The sequence below is a fragment of the Macrobrachium nipponense genome, chromosome 2 (assembly GCF_015104395.2).
Source record: "Macrobrachium nipponense isolate FS-2020 chromosome 2, ASM1510439v2, whole genome shotgun sequence".
In the NCBI taxonomy this organism is placed as follows: Eukaryota; Metazoa; Arthropoda; class Malacostraca; order Decapoda; family Palaemonidae; genus Macrobrachium; species Macrobrachium nipponense.
This window is the reverse complement of record NC_087201.1, coordinates 71,248,323-71,264,380: the sequence shown is the minus strand read 5'-3', so window position 1 is coordinate 71,264,380 and position 16,058 is coordinate 71,248,323. Positions and strand designations below refer to the sequence as shown.

The 16,058-nt window shown below is 39.7% G+C and overlaps 1 long non-coding RNA gene across 1 annotated transcript in view; it reads left to right on the top strand.

Moving 5' to 3' along the window:
* The first annotated feature begins 8,339 nt into the window (after window positions 1-8,339).
* The window catches only part of LOC135220660 (uncharacterized), a 143,565-nt gene continuing 135,846 nt past the window's right edge, over window positions 8,340-16,058 (top strand). Inside the window, exon 1 of the long non-coding RNA XR_010315747.1 lies at window positions 8,340-8,463. This is a non-coding gene — a long non-coding RNA (uncharacterized LOC135220660). The remainder of the gene's footprint in view (window positions 8,464-16,058) is intronic.

Below are 16,058 nucleotides of genomic sequence, written 5' to 3'. Positions count from 1 at the left end.
AGGGGCATTGTCCAGCACTAGCAACACCTTAAAGGGGATACCCTTGGAGGCGCAATACCGCTCCACACTTGGAACAAAAGGTGGTTTACGACCAGTCCTCAAACACTGCAAGTGTCACCCATGCCTTCTTGTTGGACTTCCAAATTACTGGTAGTTGACCCTTCCAAATGCCCTTGAGTGCCCTTAGGATTTTCAGCCTGATACACCAACAAGGGCTTCAGTTTGAAGTCGCCAGCAGCATTACCCCCAAGAAGTAAAGTTAGCCTCTCCTTGCTGGCTTTATGACCGGGTGCTGACTTCTCCTCCTTGGCGATGTAAGTGCGGTTAGGCATACGTTTCCAAAACAAACCTGTCCTCGTCTACGTTAAACACTTGCTGAGCAGAATAACCCCCCTCCTTAATTATCTCAGACAACGCTTTAGGAAATTCACTATCGCTGCTTTCTCATCCCCACTAGCAGCTTCACCTTGCACTTTAAGGTTATGTAATTGGCCCGAGCCTTAAATCGCATAAACCAACCCCTACTAGCCACAAACTCTTCACTTTCACTTCCCTCCCCCTTTTCTTTTTTCAACGCTTCAAACAATCTTTTCGCCTTCTCCTGAATCACCATAAGGCTGACTGGGATACGCCGTTGAGGTTTGTCTTCCAACTAAAGCACCAATAACCTTTCCATTTCAATTATTAGAACCACTACGCTGCTTAGTTATCACTGTCGCTTTCATAGGAGCAGATCCTTTCACATGTTCAACGATGCGCTCTTATCTTTGATAATGGTAGCAACGGTCGAACGGCTAAGGCCAAGCGAGCGGCCAATGTTTGTTGGCGCTTCTCCCTTCTCAGATCGCTTTATAATGTCCACTTTAATTTCCATGGTGATGGCCTTTCTTTTCTTCGATGCACTACCATCAGAAGAGTCCGCCTTGAGCTTGGGAGCCATAACAAAGAGCAAAAAGTTACAAAAACGATACAACACGAGGGAGAGAGAGGCAGTGTAAACAACCAAAATGGCGTATGGGCGAGGAATGAGCGTAGCGAAGCGACGCCGTCCTCTCCCCCACAAAGCGTATTCTTCCGCCGTGCGCCCGGAACTAGTTCGCGTTTGTTTACGTCGCTTACGACGCTAAACCGCGTAAGACGGAACGACGCAAAATATTATTTTTTATAATTTTATGGGGGCGCGTTCGTAACCACGAAACATCGTAAGTCGAGACCGGCGTAACCCGAGGACTTACTGTATATAATATATATATATATATATATTATATATATATCTATATATATAATTATATATATATATATATATAATTATATATATATATATAATATATAATATATTGTAGCTATTATTATATTGATATATTATCAAAATATGTATTAATAAAAAGATCGTCCCGACATTTTTAAATGTTTAACGACATAAACATTAGCTCAGTTCACCGCCTCTCTCTCTCTCTCTCTAGTGAAGTATGAATTATTGCATCATTAACATAAAAAATCTGAAACCAAAAATCCAAGAAGTTCACGAAGCCATCGATTGAGTGCATGCATATATATGTCTACAATTTTTCATTTCCTTTGACGTAAGCTGCCATGACGACAAGCTATTGGCTGGAAGTGTTGGAAGCAGCCAATCACACAGAAGGGCACCAGCTTTCCTGGTTACTGATTGGCTTGTGGCACACACACTATGGCTTGGAGGGGGAGGAATGTAAGCCTAACTGTTAGTCATCTTGACATATTGATATATGTACTATTGACAGTGTGAAGAAGCGCTCGGTTCAAGTTATTTCTTTTCACCCTTCTCCTGGCTGTATGCACACACACACACACACACACACACACATATATATATATATATATATATATATATATATATATATATATATATATATATATATATATATATATATATATATATATATATATATAATGTGTGTGTGTGTCATTCTGTCAACCACTCTTTTTCTATCTATCTATCTATCTAACCATCACTCACATTCTACTAGTATCCTTTGCCATAAAGAGAGAGAGAGACTGTTTGCCCAGATGCTACCCTTCACACTGTCAATAGTATATCAATATGTCAAGATGATTGACAGTTAAGCATACATCCCTCTCCCTAAGTGGGAGACTTTGCAACAGTAAAAGATAAGGAAAGGCACAGAATTGTGCTAAAATCTTACCTAATTTACTATATTTCCTTAATGAATTGATGTTTTGTTGTGTTTACAATAATATTATTATTTATAAAAACATATTAATTTTTTAATTAAAAAATTATTTTGGTCACTAGAAAATAAAAATACTGTAATTAGTGAATACTGATCTACGAAAAATCAGCGAATTATTGAATTTTCTACAACATATTTGGAAATATGTTCCACATAAAAATCTGTGAATGTTGAACCGTAATAAAGGGGGTTCACTTTATATATTTATTATATTTAATGTAATTTATATAATATATATATATATATATATATAATATATATATATATATATATATTAATTCATATAACTAGACACGAATAATACTCCAAGACCCAAAAGCCTGAATGGTTTGAACTCTCTACTTGAGAACACAAACACTGCAAGGTAAATGAATCTCATTTAGAGATAAGTCCACTTGTAGATGGCTTTGTTTCGATGTATTTTGCATTGAAGCTTTAATCATCTGAAGAGCAGATAGAAACTGAAATAGGGACACTGAATGTGCCTCTTTGTAATAGAGTATATAAAATTATTACAACCTATATGTATAATGTGATATGAACATCTAGCAATATATGAAAGATGAAGTAATTGTTATGCAGTTGTTTATACAATAAGGATTGGTAACAAAACACTCATTTAATTAACTCGTGGGATCACTTATCATACAGCATTAATTTGAACCACTAGAATACATTCAAACATTTATCCTCCTTTTCAAGCTGTTTAATGTATTAGTATGATGACTACACAAGGGCCAGCGCCTTGCAGAACAGAGATGCCAAGTTATTTTACCAAATTGAAATTAGAGATCACCACACCAGTGCAAAGCTGTTTCTGAAGAACAGTAGAGGTATACAATAGTGATAAACAGCCCGAGTCAATGGGTGTTGGTGGGGGGTGGTGTGAGAAGCCAGTTGCGACTGTTCATGTTATAGTACTTCGGCTGTTCAAGAAGTGAAAGCTTTGTATTGGCCCTGAACCTGGTTCAACTTGCAGCAGGGACAATATGATTACAAGTTTAACATGCCCGCTTTTATGATATGCGACTATAGTTACTTGCTGGTATCTTATAGTGTGTTGAACCAATTAATGTTTACCATTTTCCACATTTTTGTGGTGTTCAGTGCATCATTTGTTTAAAGTTTGACCATAGTTGTAAAGGCTGTTATACTGAATGCCTGTTGTATCTTACCTGTGACTGTTTTATATAATAAAAAGAAAAAGCAAGACAGTCTAGCTTACCTTGTAATATTTCGCTGAAGATCGGCATTGTATGAATCTTCACCGACAGTGAAGACTTCGCAACCCAGCTTCCCCATCCTCCTGTCAAAGCTAGAATCTTGGTCGCCATCCAGTGAATAGACATAACAAGGCTGTTTTCTTGTTGATATATAGTCGTCAAAGCAAATGACCCTTTCAGGCGAAAAAAAAAACGAAAATTTATTTTGTCTTTTTCCATTGTGTATTAGTACAAGCGTACCTCGTTCCTCCTACCATTTACTATACTATATATCCAACAGTGTTATAGTTGGTTAATTTGTTTTAAAAAAAATTAAGTTACAAATCACTAGCCTCTATCGCGCTCCATTCTTACCACGACCAAAACATTGCAAAACTGTTTCATCCTTACCTACTACTTTTACCACACCACCCACGTATCTCCTTCCACCACGTACGACGCAAACAGTTCATTTCAATGGCTTCAACTCGTTTTTACGGACTCTGAACGCAAAATGAGAGCATAACTCACTTGTCTCCCTCCGGGACCTTGCGACATGAACGTCCTCCTTGCCGAAGGCGCCTCTTGCACCACACCTTATGTCTCGTCATGACATACAACAGGTCATCAAGGTCTTGTTGTAGGTTGTGGATGGATGTCGGTGGTAACGTTGAAAAATGATGGCGTATCGGATTCACTGCAGTCAACTTTTTCTCTCCAGGAGTTAGTGGCAAAGGTACCGCCAAGTAAGTTAACCCTAATGAATAAAGTACCAATAATTTTGGGCGAAGTACAATTGCTTTTAGTTCATATGCCAATTTTGGAAACGTGGAACTGATTACGTTACTGTTGAAGAAATTTAGTAAAACTATAAAATATATATATATATATATATATTAATAAATTTATATATATAATATATATATATATATAAATATTCAAAAATTTATATATTAAAAATTGCTAGAATAGTGGTTTCCAACCTTAGTTTGTTTACGTATGTACCTTTTGACCAGGCTGTTTCCGTGAAATATACTCTTCATATTATCAAAATGTTTGAAGTCAATAAGTTTTTTGTAGTTGGAAATTTATGGGATTAAACTAGAGAATAATAGACAAATATTGCAATAACAACAAGGTGAGAAAATTGTGCTCTCAGAAATCAATTTACATTTGAAAATTGGGAGAATCGTTTGTTTCATACTTGAAATGTTTTTATAGGACAACTTGAAGCCAGCGCAGCGTAATTATGTTCAGTGCGATCCTTGAACTCGTTATGAGGCAATAGGTTTTTTTTATTTTTTTCCCCAAGATCAAATGATATGAAATATTATAATCTCAAATATGGCACTGTATTCATCCGATATATTTTCATGAAAGTACAAGAAGACAGCTATTAAGTCATTTGTTCTTTTTTTTTTCTCTGCTGATTTTTACCCATCGTTAATAAGGAATTTATTTCTGATTTTGCATCATCAACTTCCATTTTTCGTCGACTAAATTATTTGGTTGTATAGAAATATTCTTCATTAAAGAGATTTTCAATTCAGATGTTCTCTTCTCCAGTTTCTTGAAAGAACTCGAAAAAAATTATTTTAGCTTTTTCTAGAGTGCAATTTCCTCTTTCATTTCCTGAGTGCAGCTTGATTGTTCTCCAGCAGGAAACCGACAAAGTTTCATATCTCCCAGGCTGTTCGTTTTAATCGCCTTGTCTTCTTGCGTCTACCTTTTTAAATCATATATTATTTTTTTTTTTTGGTACCATTAAAGACCAAGTCAGGCACGTTCTGAAGAGTCACAATAAGTGACAGATCGTCAGCTCTTGACAGTGTTTTCTTTGGGCGTGAAGATAGAAATAACCCTAACAGACTTTTCTTCATTTCATAGCCCACAACTGTTAAATAAATCAAGCAACTTTATTTTGAAACAAAAATCAGTACCTTTGAATAGATCCTCAGCTCTTATAAAGCAGTTTTCTTCAGCTGCCCTATAGAAACACCATGAACAAAGATGAGACAAACTTAAAAAGAAAAAACTTTAATTTAAATTTTTGAGAATTTTAAAAAGTAAAGTTATTTTGACTTGTGTAATTAGTGTCATCAATATATATATATATATATATATATATATATATATATATATATATATATATATATATATATATATATATATGTGTGTGTGTGTGTGTGTGTGGTGAGTGTGTAACGTACACACGATACTACATATACGTGTGTGTGTGTATATATATATATTTTATATATAGATATATATATATATATATATATATATATATATATAATAAGCATGTATTTTCTTATATAAAACAATATTGATTTCCACCTATGCTTGCCACGTTTCTCGTTTGAAATAAGGAAGTGCAAAGTGTTTTGCTGACCTATTATATCTATTACTGACTCAAGGGTTGGGGGGGACTTGTAAGCTCCAATTAGCATACTCAAAATGTCTTTTACCTTGACACTTCGCACACCATGGCGCTAAGATGACGTGGACGTCAGCCATAGTGCTAAAGTTGGCCCCTTTTTGCAACACGAAAAAAAACGAGAACTTGAACAAGAAATGTCCACAGACAACAGTTGATTATTAAAAAGAAGGGATTTCCGCATAACGATAAACCATTGAATTTTTCCACTGTTTTGCTTCATCGTCTCATTTCCGATTTGTTTTAATTTCTTACTAACCACGGGGCTTCTTTTTTTATATTTCAATTACAGCAACAATCTTGCAACACACACTGATTCTTAACTGTTCTTGAGACCGGCAGTCTAGCTTAATATTCCATATTTATGTTGTGATTTTCCTCATACACGCTTCGCATGTTAAGCCTCCTGGGGCTCTGTCACCTAATTTCGAGTCAAACTTTCCTCAAGCATTTTTGTTTTTGTTTTTTAATATATATATATATATATATATATATATATATATATATATATATATATATATATATTATATATAGCTGAGTGCGCGCAGGCGCGCTCTGTGACAGAAAACAAGAAGGGAAAGAATAAGTAAACGACAAAGAAAAGGAAAAATCTAAACTTGAAAGAGATAAAATGATAGAAGGAATATAGTAGACAGCAGCATATAGCTCATTGAAATTTCTAGCTGAATTATATCACTTTCACAGTTGAAAATAATTACAGCAGGTTGATAATATGCTTGGACTGTCACTTCCCCTGTCTTAATATTGTTAAAAAAGGGAGGCGGTAATCTAAAATGATTATCGGATCTCTTCTTTTAATTAATACGCAATTCTCCAGAATATCACATGCATTGTTCATATATGTACTGCTTCAGGAAAAAATCATGTATTCGTTCTCACATGATTTTCAACTTTCTTTGATAAAAATGAATATCCAACAAATCACCTTTGAGCTCTTCTTTAGTATTCGGAATTTATTTGCAGTTTACCAGATACTTCATCAAATGTGCATAAACATTCAACTTTCTTTTACTGCGTCAAACGTCACCAATTTCAACTATTCAGGTTCCCATTGGAAAATCTCGGATATGGGATGAATACTGGTCGTATGGATAGGGACAAGATCTGCCATACTTCTCTTTAGACTTTGGATAGGGTAACGCGGGTTGTAATTTTCACCACAAAACAATAACCATTGTTAATACAGAGAATAGAACATATAATTAAAATAAGAATAGACAACACAACGAAATTGAACTACGAAAATTAATTTAATCAGCATAAGGGAAAACCCTTCAAATGAAAAGAGAATTAAATACTCAAATAACTAAACTCCTTTGAGGACATAACACAAAATCACGATCGTCATAGAAATAAATTTCTACCACACATCAGGTTCGCAACCCAGGACTAGAATTAAATGGTTAGTGGTTCCTGGAAAAAGCAAGATCGCTAACAAACAACGGTCCGGACCTAATACTTGCACTGTGCCTGAGGTTATACCTAGCCATATTACGTATGGGCTGCGCTAAACAAGAACCCCAGCCAGCAGACGGTTACCTCAATCCACGACACGCCCTGGCCAGGCTGAACTCAGTACAGCAAGCGCTAACAGTTCACCGCAGCGTAAGTGCAAATTAACGAATGGCCACTAGTTATTTAATGCTGCATAATGAATTGTCTCTGCTTAAAGTTAGAGAACGTGGCATCTTTTTCCATTACAAAATGCGTGTTTCACACACTACACTGCATAATCATGTTCCTTTTTTTACGAACAGCCTTATCACCTTTTAGTTTTATTCCTGTCCCTTACCAGCCATCGCCAGTCCACCTAATGATTAAATATATCTAAAGAGTTGAATAAAACTCCTCCTGATACTATGAATAGCAATGCCAACGAAAGAATAAAAGAACTGCTTATGATTCCACCAAAGTTTTTTCGTGACCGCCAACGTTATATCTTAATCAAGGTATATAGAGTCTCCCTTATTCTGTATACCTTAATCTTAATAATGCCCATGGACATGAAAACGCACAGTTTCTCGTGAGGTCAATAATTAGTTCTGTTAGTTCCATCATACAACTTATCAAAATAAAATATCTTGGTGTTCTCAGTCTCTGGAAGGTAGCTACCGTCTCAGATAATGTAAGGAATACACCTGCCACGTCAATATTTTTTTTGTAAGGAAAATTTTTTCTATTAAAAAGTCGTGTTATGAAAATCACTTGTAATCTTGCTTTTTGCATTTGTATTAACCGTATGCTTAGCTTATGTTTGAAATTATTTTTAGCTCTATTTTAATCAATTTAAGTACTTGTGTTAACAACCACTAAAATTACCAATTTCCGTGTAATGATTACTCATCTCTTTTTACCGTCCTTGGTGTACAGAATAAGCAACTCTTTTCCCTTTCATTTTCTTCGGGTTAAGAAAACGTATCATAAGAACAGCTTCCAAAAATCTGTTATAGACGCAATTCTTCTGTTTTGTTCCCCAGGACAAGCCGAGAACGAGAAGCAACCATACGGGACATGGTCTAGGCATTAACACTTCATGGTTGCACTTTTGTTTTCATACTTAACGATGGTATTTAGATTATTTTTATATTTTAGTTGCATCGTGGGTTCAATTTATCATGGTTACGTGATCATTAAATGTATTGTTTGAGTTTTTGTATAATTACTAGGGTAAATTATTTATTTGGCCACCACGACCACATTAACGACATTGACACTTGGCTATAGTCATCAATCTTCAATTTTGTCTAGTTGTCAATTGTCATTCCCTGAAGGTGATAGACCAAGACCACAGAGATATTATCTCGGTGGTCTTGTATAGATACCGTAGTCGTAGAGCCGATAGTAGCCCTTGATGTGAAGAATAAGGACAGACACTGATGGTAATGACTGCATAGACTAGCTAATTCGGTCCTGAATCTGTTTATCCCACGCAAAGACTATATCCCGACGTAACAAGTTGAGCTAACAGGTGGTTCAAAAGGTAAGTGGAAGTCACCAAGCGATTTGCTCAGACGTCGAGGCGAGTACTAGGCTATGTACAAATTGTATTCATGAGTTGATCAGTTGCGTTTTCGTCCCCACTGTTTAGCTGGTTCCTCGTTGCTTAATTTCACAGTTGAAGGTGTAAATTTGCTCTTGGAGAGCTTTCAATAGGAAGGGGGAAGTGGGCTAAAAGATGTAGCCCACCGGCCACCACATCCGCCCCGACCGTGAATATAGGCACTACTACCTCCCTAGTCCCTACTCCTTTAGTATGGCTGAGAAGGGCGTTCAGGTGGAAGGTAGGGGAGCAGTAGGTACACTTAGTATTTCTTCTGCGTCTAAATGCTGTGAATGCAATGGTAGATCTAGTGTACCTATCCGCGGCGGCCCAGAGTATGGCAGTTGCAGTTTTTCTATGCAGTTTTACCTCCTGAGCAAGAATTTGAAGTAATATTTATTCGGACGACTCTAATTTACCTTTGAACTCTATCCTACGGTAAAGGGGATCCCATTGGGAACCGGGTTTTGGGTGGGGACAAAACCCCAACTCTATCCTACGGTAAGGGGGACCCCCAGTGGGAACCGGGGTTTTGGGTGGGGAGAAACCACTGGGGGGAGATTTTGCCGTGTTATTGTGGTATTTCCCACATTTATTTTCAACTTTTAAAAACAGACGAAATACAGGCGGAAATAAGAAATAACAAAACTAGCTATAGTGGAGCCGTTCCACATCCATATTTGTCTACTACCACTACTACCACAACAATGAATCCTACTACGCATGCGCTAATGCTACTGCGCATGCGCTAACTGTAAGGGAGCTTTTGGCCTAAACTCGGACTTCTTAGTGAGGAAGAAATGGGGGTTTACGGGAGATATATGGTATTTAGCCAAACACGTTACAGTATGACCCCTACATTGCTACCGGACTGAGTGAAGGATTGGGTGGTAACAGGGTTCCCAGATTTGGCAGTTTCTCGTCAAATTTGGCTTTTTTTCCTAATTTTGGTGGGTAAAAACTTCACTTTGGTGGTTAGTGGTATTTTGGCTGGTTTTCAAACACTTTTCTATTTGAGCTAAACACTGATCCCACGTTTGAGGAATCTCTCCCCAGATTGGGAATTTTTGAAGGTTTTCAGGAAAATCTGGGGAATTTGAATAGGTTTCAGTAAAAACTTGGTAACATTTAAGCAAAATATGTAGATGGAATTAAAATAAAAATCACACACACACCAGATGACCACAAAACAGGCTGCCGGATTCTCAGGGAACGAGCCTCATTTCAAAATTTCAATTCATTCTCGTTTTTTTTTTCCTGCATTCTTATATTAGTTTTATATTATCTAACTAAAACTATGGATGCCGCTATACAAGCATATATATGAATAAAAAAGATGCATTTATAAAGATAGATATAACGCACATATAATTTGCCGGTTATTTGGGTTGGTTTGGATTACCATTTGGCGGGATTTTGGCTGGTTTCATGGTAGACTTTGGCTGGTTGGTAGTGGTGTCATCTGGGAACCCTGGCTGGTAACCATACGTTGAGTTACATAAAAAGCATTTACCTATTTTGTTTATATTAAACATGTTATGTGAATTCTAGGTGTTTATTCCTTTTCATTTTTCCATAGTATTTGTATAATAACTGTTTTGAAATATCCCCACCTAATCATTTAAACACCATATATAACTTGAAATATTATGTTATAATTGAGGACAGACACCTAAAAATGCCTACGTGTTGATATAGAACTCAGTTTTAGGACGTTTCGATACCTACCTACCTACCTACCTGTTACGTGAAATTGCACATTGCGTTGCATATTACATACACACTCCCATATCATATACACAAGTCAATCCCTCCCCTTTCCAGTATTCACGACTGGCTCTTTACGTTACACCATTTACAATGCATTTCTCACCGATACCAATACCTATATTAAAGTTTGCCATTATTATTATAAACCTACATTTCATATATAATTTTAAATATATAGTTTTGCCATTATTCTTATAAAACCTACATTTTCAATATATTCCATTATACACTTTTACAGACATTACAATTTACACCTCCCTTCCAGTTTTCCTTACTATTACGCAGTTATGTATGGTTACTTTGTACATTTTACAACACTTCCACACCCATCAAAGTTAGGTTTATATGTCATTTTACCTACTGGGGGCCAAATCCCAAATCCCCATCCCCCGTTAGGCAACATACCCTTAGGTTTAGTTTGTTATATGTTGGTTTACCTACTAGTTTTACTTCCTTGAAGGGGGTTACCCGGTTAGGCTAGGTTGGTTAGTTCTTCAAGGGTGGATACGGGGGGGGGGTGTGGGTTACATTCCCTACTTGGTTACCTACTAGGTTAGGTTGGTTAGGTTACATTCCTTACTAGGTTAGGTTAGGCCTTTAAGGGGGGGTACAGGGGGATGAAGCCCCCATGGTCAGGCAATATTCTACTACGTTAGGTTAGGTGGTTGGTTAGGGACATTACCTTACTAGGTTACGTTAGGCCTTTAAGGGGGGGTACGGGGGGGCGAAACCCAACCTTTGGTTCCAGGCAAATTTCCTTACTTAGGTTAGGTTGTTTAGGGGGGGTTAAACACCCCCCTGGTCAGCAATATTCCCTACTTAATAGGTTTAGGTTTGTTAGGTTACATTTCCCTACTAGGTACGGTTTAGGCCTAGGTTATCCACTACTAGGTTAGGTTAGGTTACGTTCCTTACTAGGTTAGGTTAGGCCTTTAAGGGGGTGTACGGGGGGCGAAGGCCCCGTTTCAGGCCCAAGGCCCCCCTGGTTCAGGCAATATTCCCTACTAGGTTAGGTTAGAGGTTTTATCGGTTGGTTAGGGGGGTACATTCCGTACTAGGGTTAGGTAGGCCTTTAAGTGGGGGGGTTACGGTTGGGGGGGCGAAGCCCCCCAAGCCTGGTCAGGCAATATTCCCTACTAGTAGGTTTAGGTTAGGTTACATTCCTTACTAGGTTAGGTTAGGCTTTAAGGTTACGGGGGGGCGAAGCCCCCCTGGGTCAGGCAATATTCCCTACTAGGTTAGGTTAGGTTAGGTTGGTTAGTTACATTTCCTTACTAGGTTAGGTTAGGCCTTTAGGGGGGGGTAAGGGGGGCGAAGCCCACCTGGTCAGGGGGGGGCCAATATTCCCTACTAGTTATGTGGTTAGGTTACATTCCTTACTATTTACGTTAAGCCCCCCTAGGTATTTCCCTACTAAGGTAGGCCAAGGTTAGTTCCCTTACAGTTTTAGGGTTAGGCCTTAGGTGGTTTCGGGGGGGCGAAGCCCCCCTGGTTCAGGCATGTTCCTTACTAGGTTAGGTTGGTTTATTTACATTCCTTACTAGGTTAGGTTAGGCCTTTAAGGGGGGGTACGGGGGGGCGAAGCCCCCCTGGTCAGGCAATATTCCCTACTAGGTTAGGTTACATTCCTTACTAGGTTACGTTAGGCCTAATATTTCCCTACTAGGTTAGGTTAGGTTATGTTCCTTACTAGGTTAGGTTAGGCCTTTAAGGGGGGGTACGGGGGGGCGAAGCCCCCCTGGTCAGGCAATGTTCCCTACTAGGTTAGGTTAGGTTAGGTTACATTCCTTACTAGGTTAGGTTAGGCCTTTAAGGGGGGGTACGGGGGGGCGAAGCCCCCCTGGTCAGGCAATATTCCCTACTAGGTTAGGTTAGGTTAGGTTACATTCCTTACTAGGTTAGGTTAGGTTAGGTTGGTTAGGTTACATTCCTTACTAGGTTACGTTAGGCCTTTAAGGGGGGTACGGGGGGGCGAAGGCCCCCTGGTCAGGTAATGTTCCCTACTAGGTTAGGTTAGGTTAGGTTGGTTAGGTTACATTCCTTACTAGGTTAGGTTAGGCCTTTAGGGGGGGGTAGGGGGGGGCGAAGCCCACCTGGTCAGGCAATATTCCCTACTAGGTTAGGTTAGGTTAGGTTACATTCCTTACTAGGTTACGTAGGACCTAGTGTTTCCCTACTAGGTTAGGTTAGGTTACGTTCCTTACTAGGTTAGGTTAGGCCATGTAAGGGGGGGGGGGGGGGGGGGGGGGGGGGGCGAAGCCCCCCTGGTCAGGCAATGTTCCCTACTAGGTTAGGTTGGTTAGGTTACATTCCTTACTAGGTTAGGTTAGGCCTTTAAGGGGGGGTACGTGGGGGCGAAGCCCCCCTGGTCAGGCAATATTCCCTACTAGGTTAGGTTGGTTAGGTTACATTCCTTACTAGTTACGTTAGGTAGGGCCTAGTATTTCCCTACTAGGTTTAGGTTATGTTACGTTCCTTACTAGGTTAGGTTAGGCCTTTAAGGGGGGGTACGGGGTGGGGGGGGCGAAGCCCCCTGGTCAGGCAATATTCCCTACTAGGTTAGGTTAGTTACATTCCTTACTAGGTTAGGTTAGGCCTTTAAGGGGGGGGGTGGGGGGGGGCGAAGCCCCCCTGGTCAGGCAATATTCCCTACTAGGTTAGGTTAGGTTAGGTTGGTTAGGTTACATTCCTTACTAGGTTACGTTAGGCCTAGTATTTCCCTACTAGGTTAGGTTAGGTTAGGCCTTTAAGGGGGGGTAGGGGGGGCGAAGCCCCCTGGTCAGGCAATATTCCCTACTAGGTTAGGTTACATTCCTTACTAGGTTAAGTTAGGCCTTTAAGGGGGGGTAACTGGGGGCAAAGCCCCCAAAGCCCCCCTGTCAGGCAACATTGCCTACTAGGTTAAGTTCCCTACTAGGTAAGGTTACATCCCCTGCTAGGTTAGGTTTATGTTAGGTTGGTTTTGTTCTTTAAGGGGGGTTACAGCAGGCCCAACCCCACCCCTGGTCAGGCAACATCCCCTACAAGTTTAATTAGTTTTGTTTATATGCTAACCTATGTTTAATTTGGTCTTTTGTATTTATTAAAACAACTATAGGCCTATTACACATTTACCACCCAGGACTTAAATCCCACCCCCTCCTGGGCCCGTTATATATGTATTTGTATTATTTCATATTTTGAACCCATCCCACATTTACATTTAGTTCCTTAACTACCCATTTACTTTTATTACCGTTAACATTGCCAACTTATCTTGTTAAGTGCTTGTTCATTTACCTCAGCCCCACCCTGCCTCAACCAATAGCATCAAAGCATTTTTACTACTCCACCCCACCTCTCCTACCCTGTTTTCTACGGTCTGGCCTCCTGCCACCTCCTAACTGTAGAACTCCAACACTGTTGAATCTGCCGCCATGACATCCACTGCTGCATCTACTTCACGCTCGCCCCAGCCCCTCACCAGGAACTCTTTGCCAACTTCATGTAACAATTGTTACATGAGTTACAAAGATTTTTCTGCCTTTTACTCAGGTAATTATGATCGACTAATCGGTTTTTGCCAGGACCACGGCCTCCTGAGAAAGCAGGTCTTTTGCCCCCATTCAGTCAACTCCAAGATACGGGAGGAGAATGTATAACTTCGTCGGGTACTTGGCTGTTACTTATTTCAAGCTGCATTTTGAGGAACCCAAGACCCGCCTCCATGCATTCTTAAAGCAGCTGCTGCTTTGTACCCTCCACCCCTTTAAGGGTAAGCTCCAAAACATTATTCTTAATTATTATGTTTTAGGAAAGTGAGTGTTAGGCTTTCGCCGAAAGTTGCGCCAAGGTATGTTACTATTCAGTGGGGTGCTGCTAAGACAACTCGTACCTTCCACCTTACCTTAGCCCCGCCCTCCCCCTGTGCGTTACCCCCGCCCTCCCCCCTTAGTGAACATATGGCTCCGTGGTGGTTGGGGAATTTAAACATGGCGGCTGTGTTTACATCTCCTTCACCGTAACGAATACTTGGTACCTTCCTGTAGGACCGTTCTTCGGTGACTTAGACTATGGCAATTGACATTTTCTATGTTATTTTAGTTGCTTTACAAGGGTTGTAAGGAATATTTTTTTCGTTTGGTTGGAACTAAACTTTAATATACCTTTGAGTTTGGTGCGGCTGTTATGTAACTTTCAAAGGTCAATTACTGCTTAGTTACAGCCGGCCGAATGGATATTACTTTTAAATCTTGTACAGTAACTCAAATAACATAGGAATCAGTCAATTGCCATAGTCTAAGCCACCGCGGATTGCTTCTGTAGAAATACCAATGCAATCATTAGGAGCTCAACGCTGTAGAGACACCAATATTGGCTGTTCATGCCAGAGGTTAGGCTATAGGCTAGCTACTAGTAGGCTCAGATGCCCCAGTTGCATCAACTACAGCTACACCCTCAAAGTAGAGTGAGACGAGCTAGGAGGAAGAGGAAGCACAATCACTTTTCTTTCTCCTCCTCCTCCTCCCTGTTGTCTTTTAGCTTTTACTGGTCTCTTCATAATTTTCTTCATTTTCCTCCATGGGAAGAAGCTGTAAAGCCCATTCACAAGATGCCTCATAGGGCAACCAATGAGCTCTTCTCATCTCTGGAAGGCATCAGAATTCAGTTAGGTACTCAAAGGTGACCAGTCTGCTGTAGGCCAGGCTAGTATGGGTCTCGGTAGTATGCCCATCATAGCTTGCTTCATTTTTTATGAGGGCTGATTCCTGCTCTTCCAGTTGTGCTTTGCTATAACACACCCAGTTTAGCCATTGCTCTCTGCTTGCCCAGTGCATGCAGTTCTCAAAGTACAAGCCTAAAGGTGGCAAGTTATGGAAAATAACTGAACGGCGATGTAGCGATCACTTTTCTAGGAAAGGGGCCACTTCCCAAAAAAAGCGCTTGAATTATGCCGTTAATTCGTAATTTAGGAGAAAACACTTGCTTCAAGGGGAATGTAGAGGTCTCGGTGTGCTGCCAGGATGAGACACAACTCTTTACTGAAGCTCATGGCAGCAAATTCAAGTACTTTTTCAGGAAGGTGGCTGTATTCGGGGATTGGTGGCCACCATGTTGCCACTTGGTCATTTACCCTATCACACAACCATGCGGCTCCCTGCTGCTTTGTGGCTCACTACTGCCCGTGGCGTTGCACATATAGGTACTGTAATCCAGAACTTGTAAACTTTCTCCCATACCCACCATCATATTATGGTGCTTAAAATTGCCAAGAGGATTTATTTTTATGTATCCGTGTCTCATCCATTTTTCATAGTGGTTTGCCATAGGCCAGGAGTTTCTATTATGGGTAGATCTATATTACTATTCTG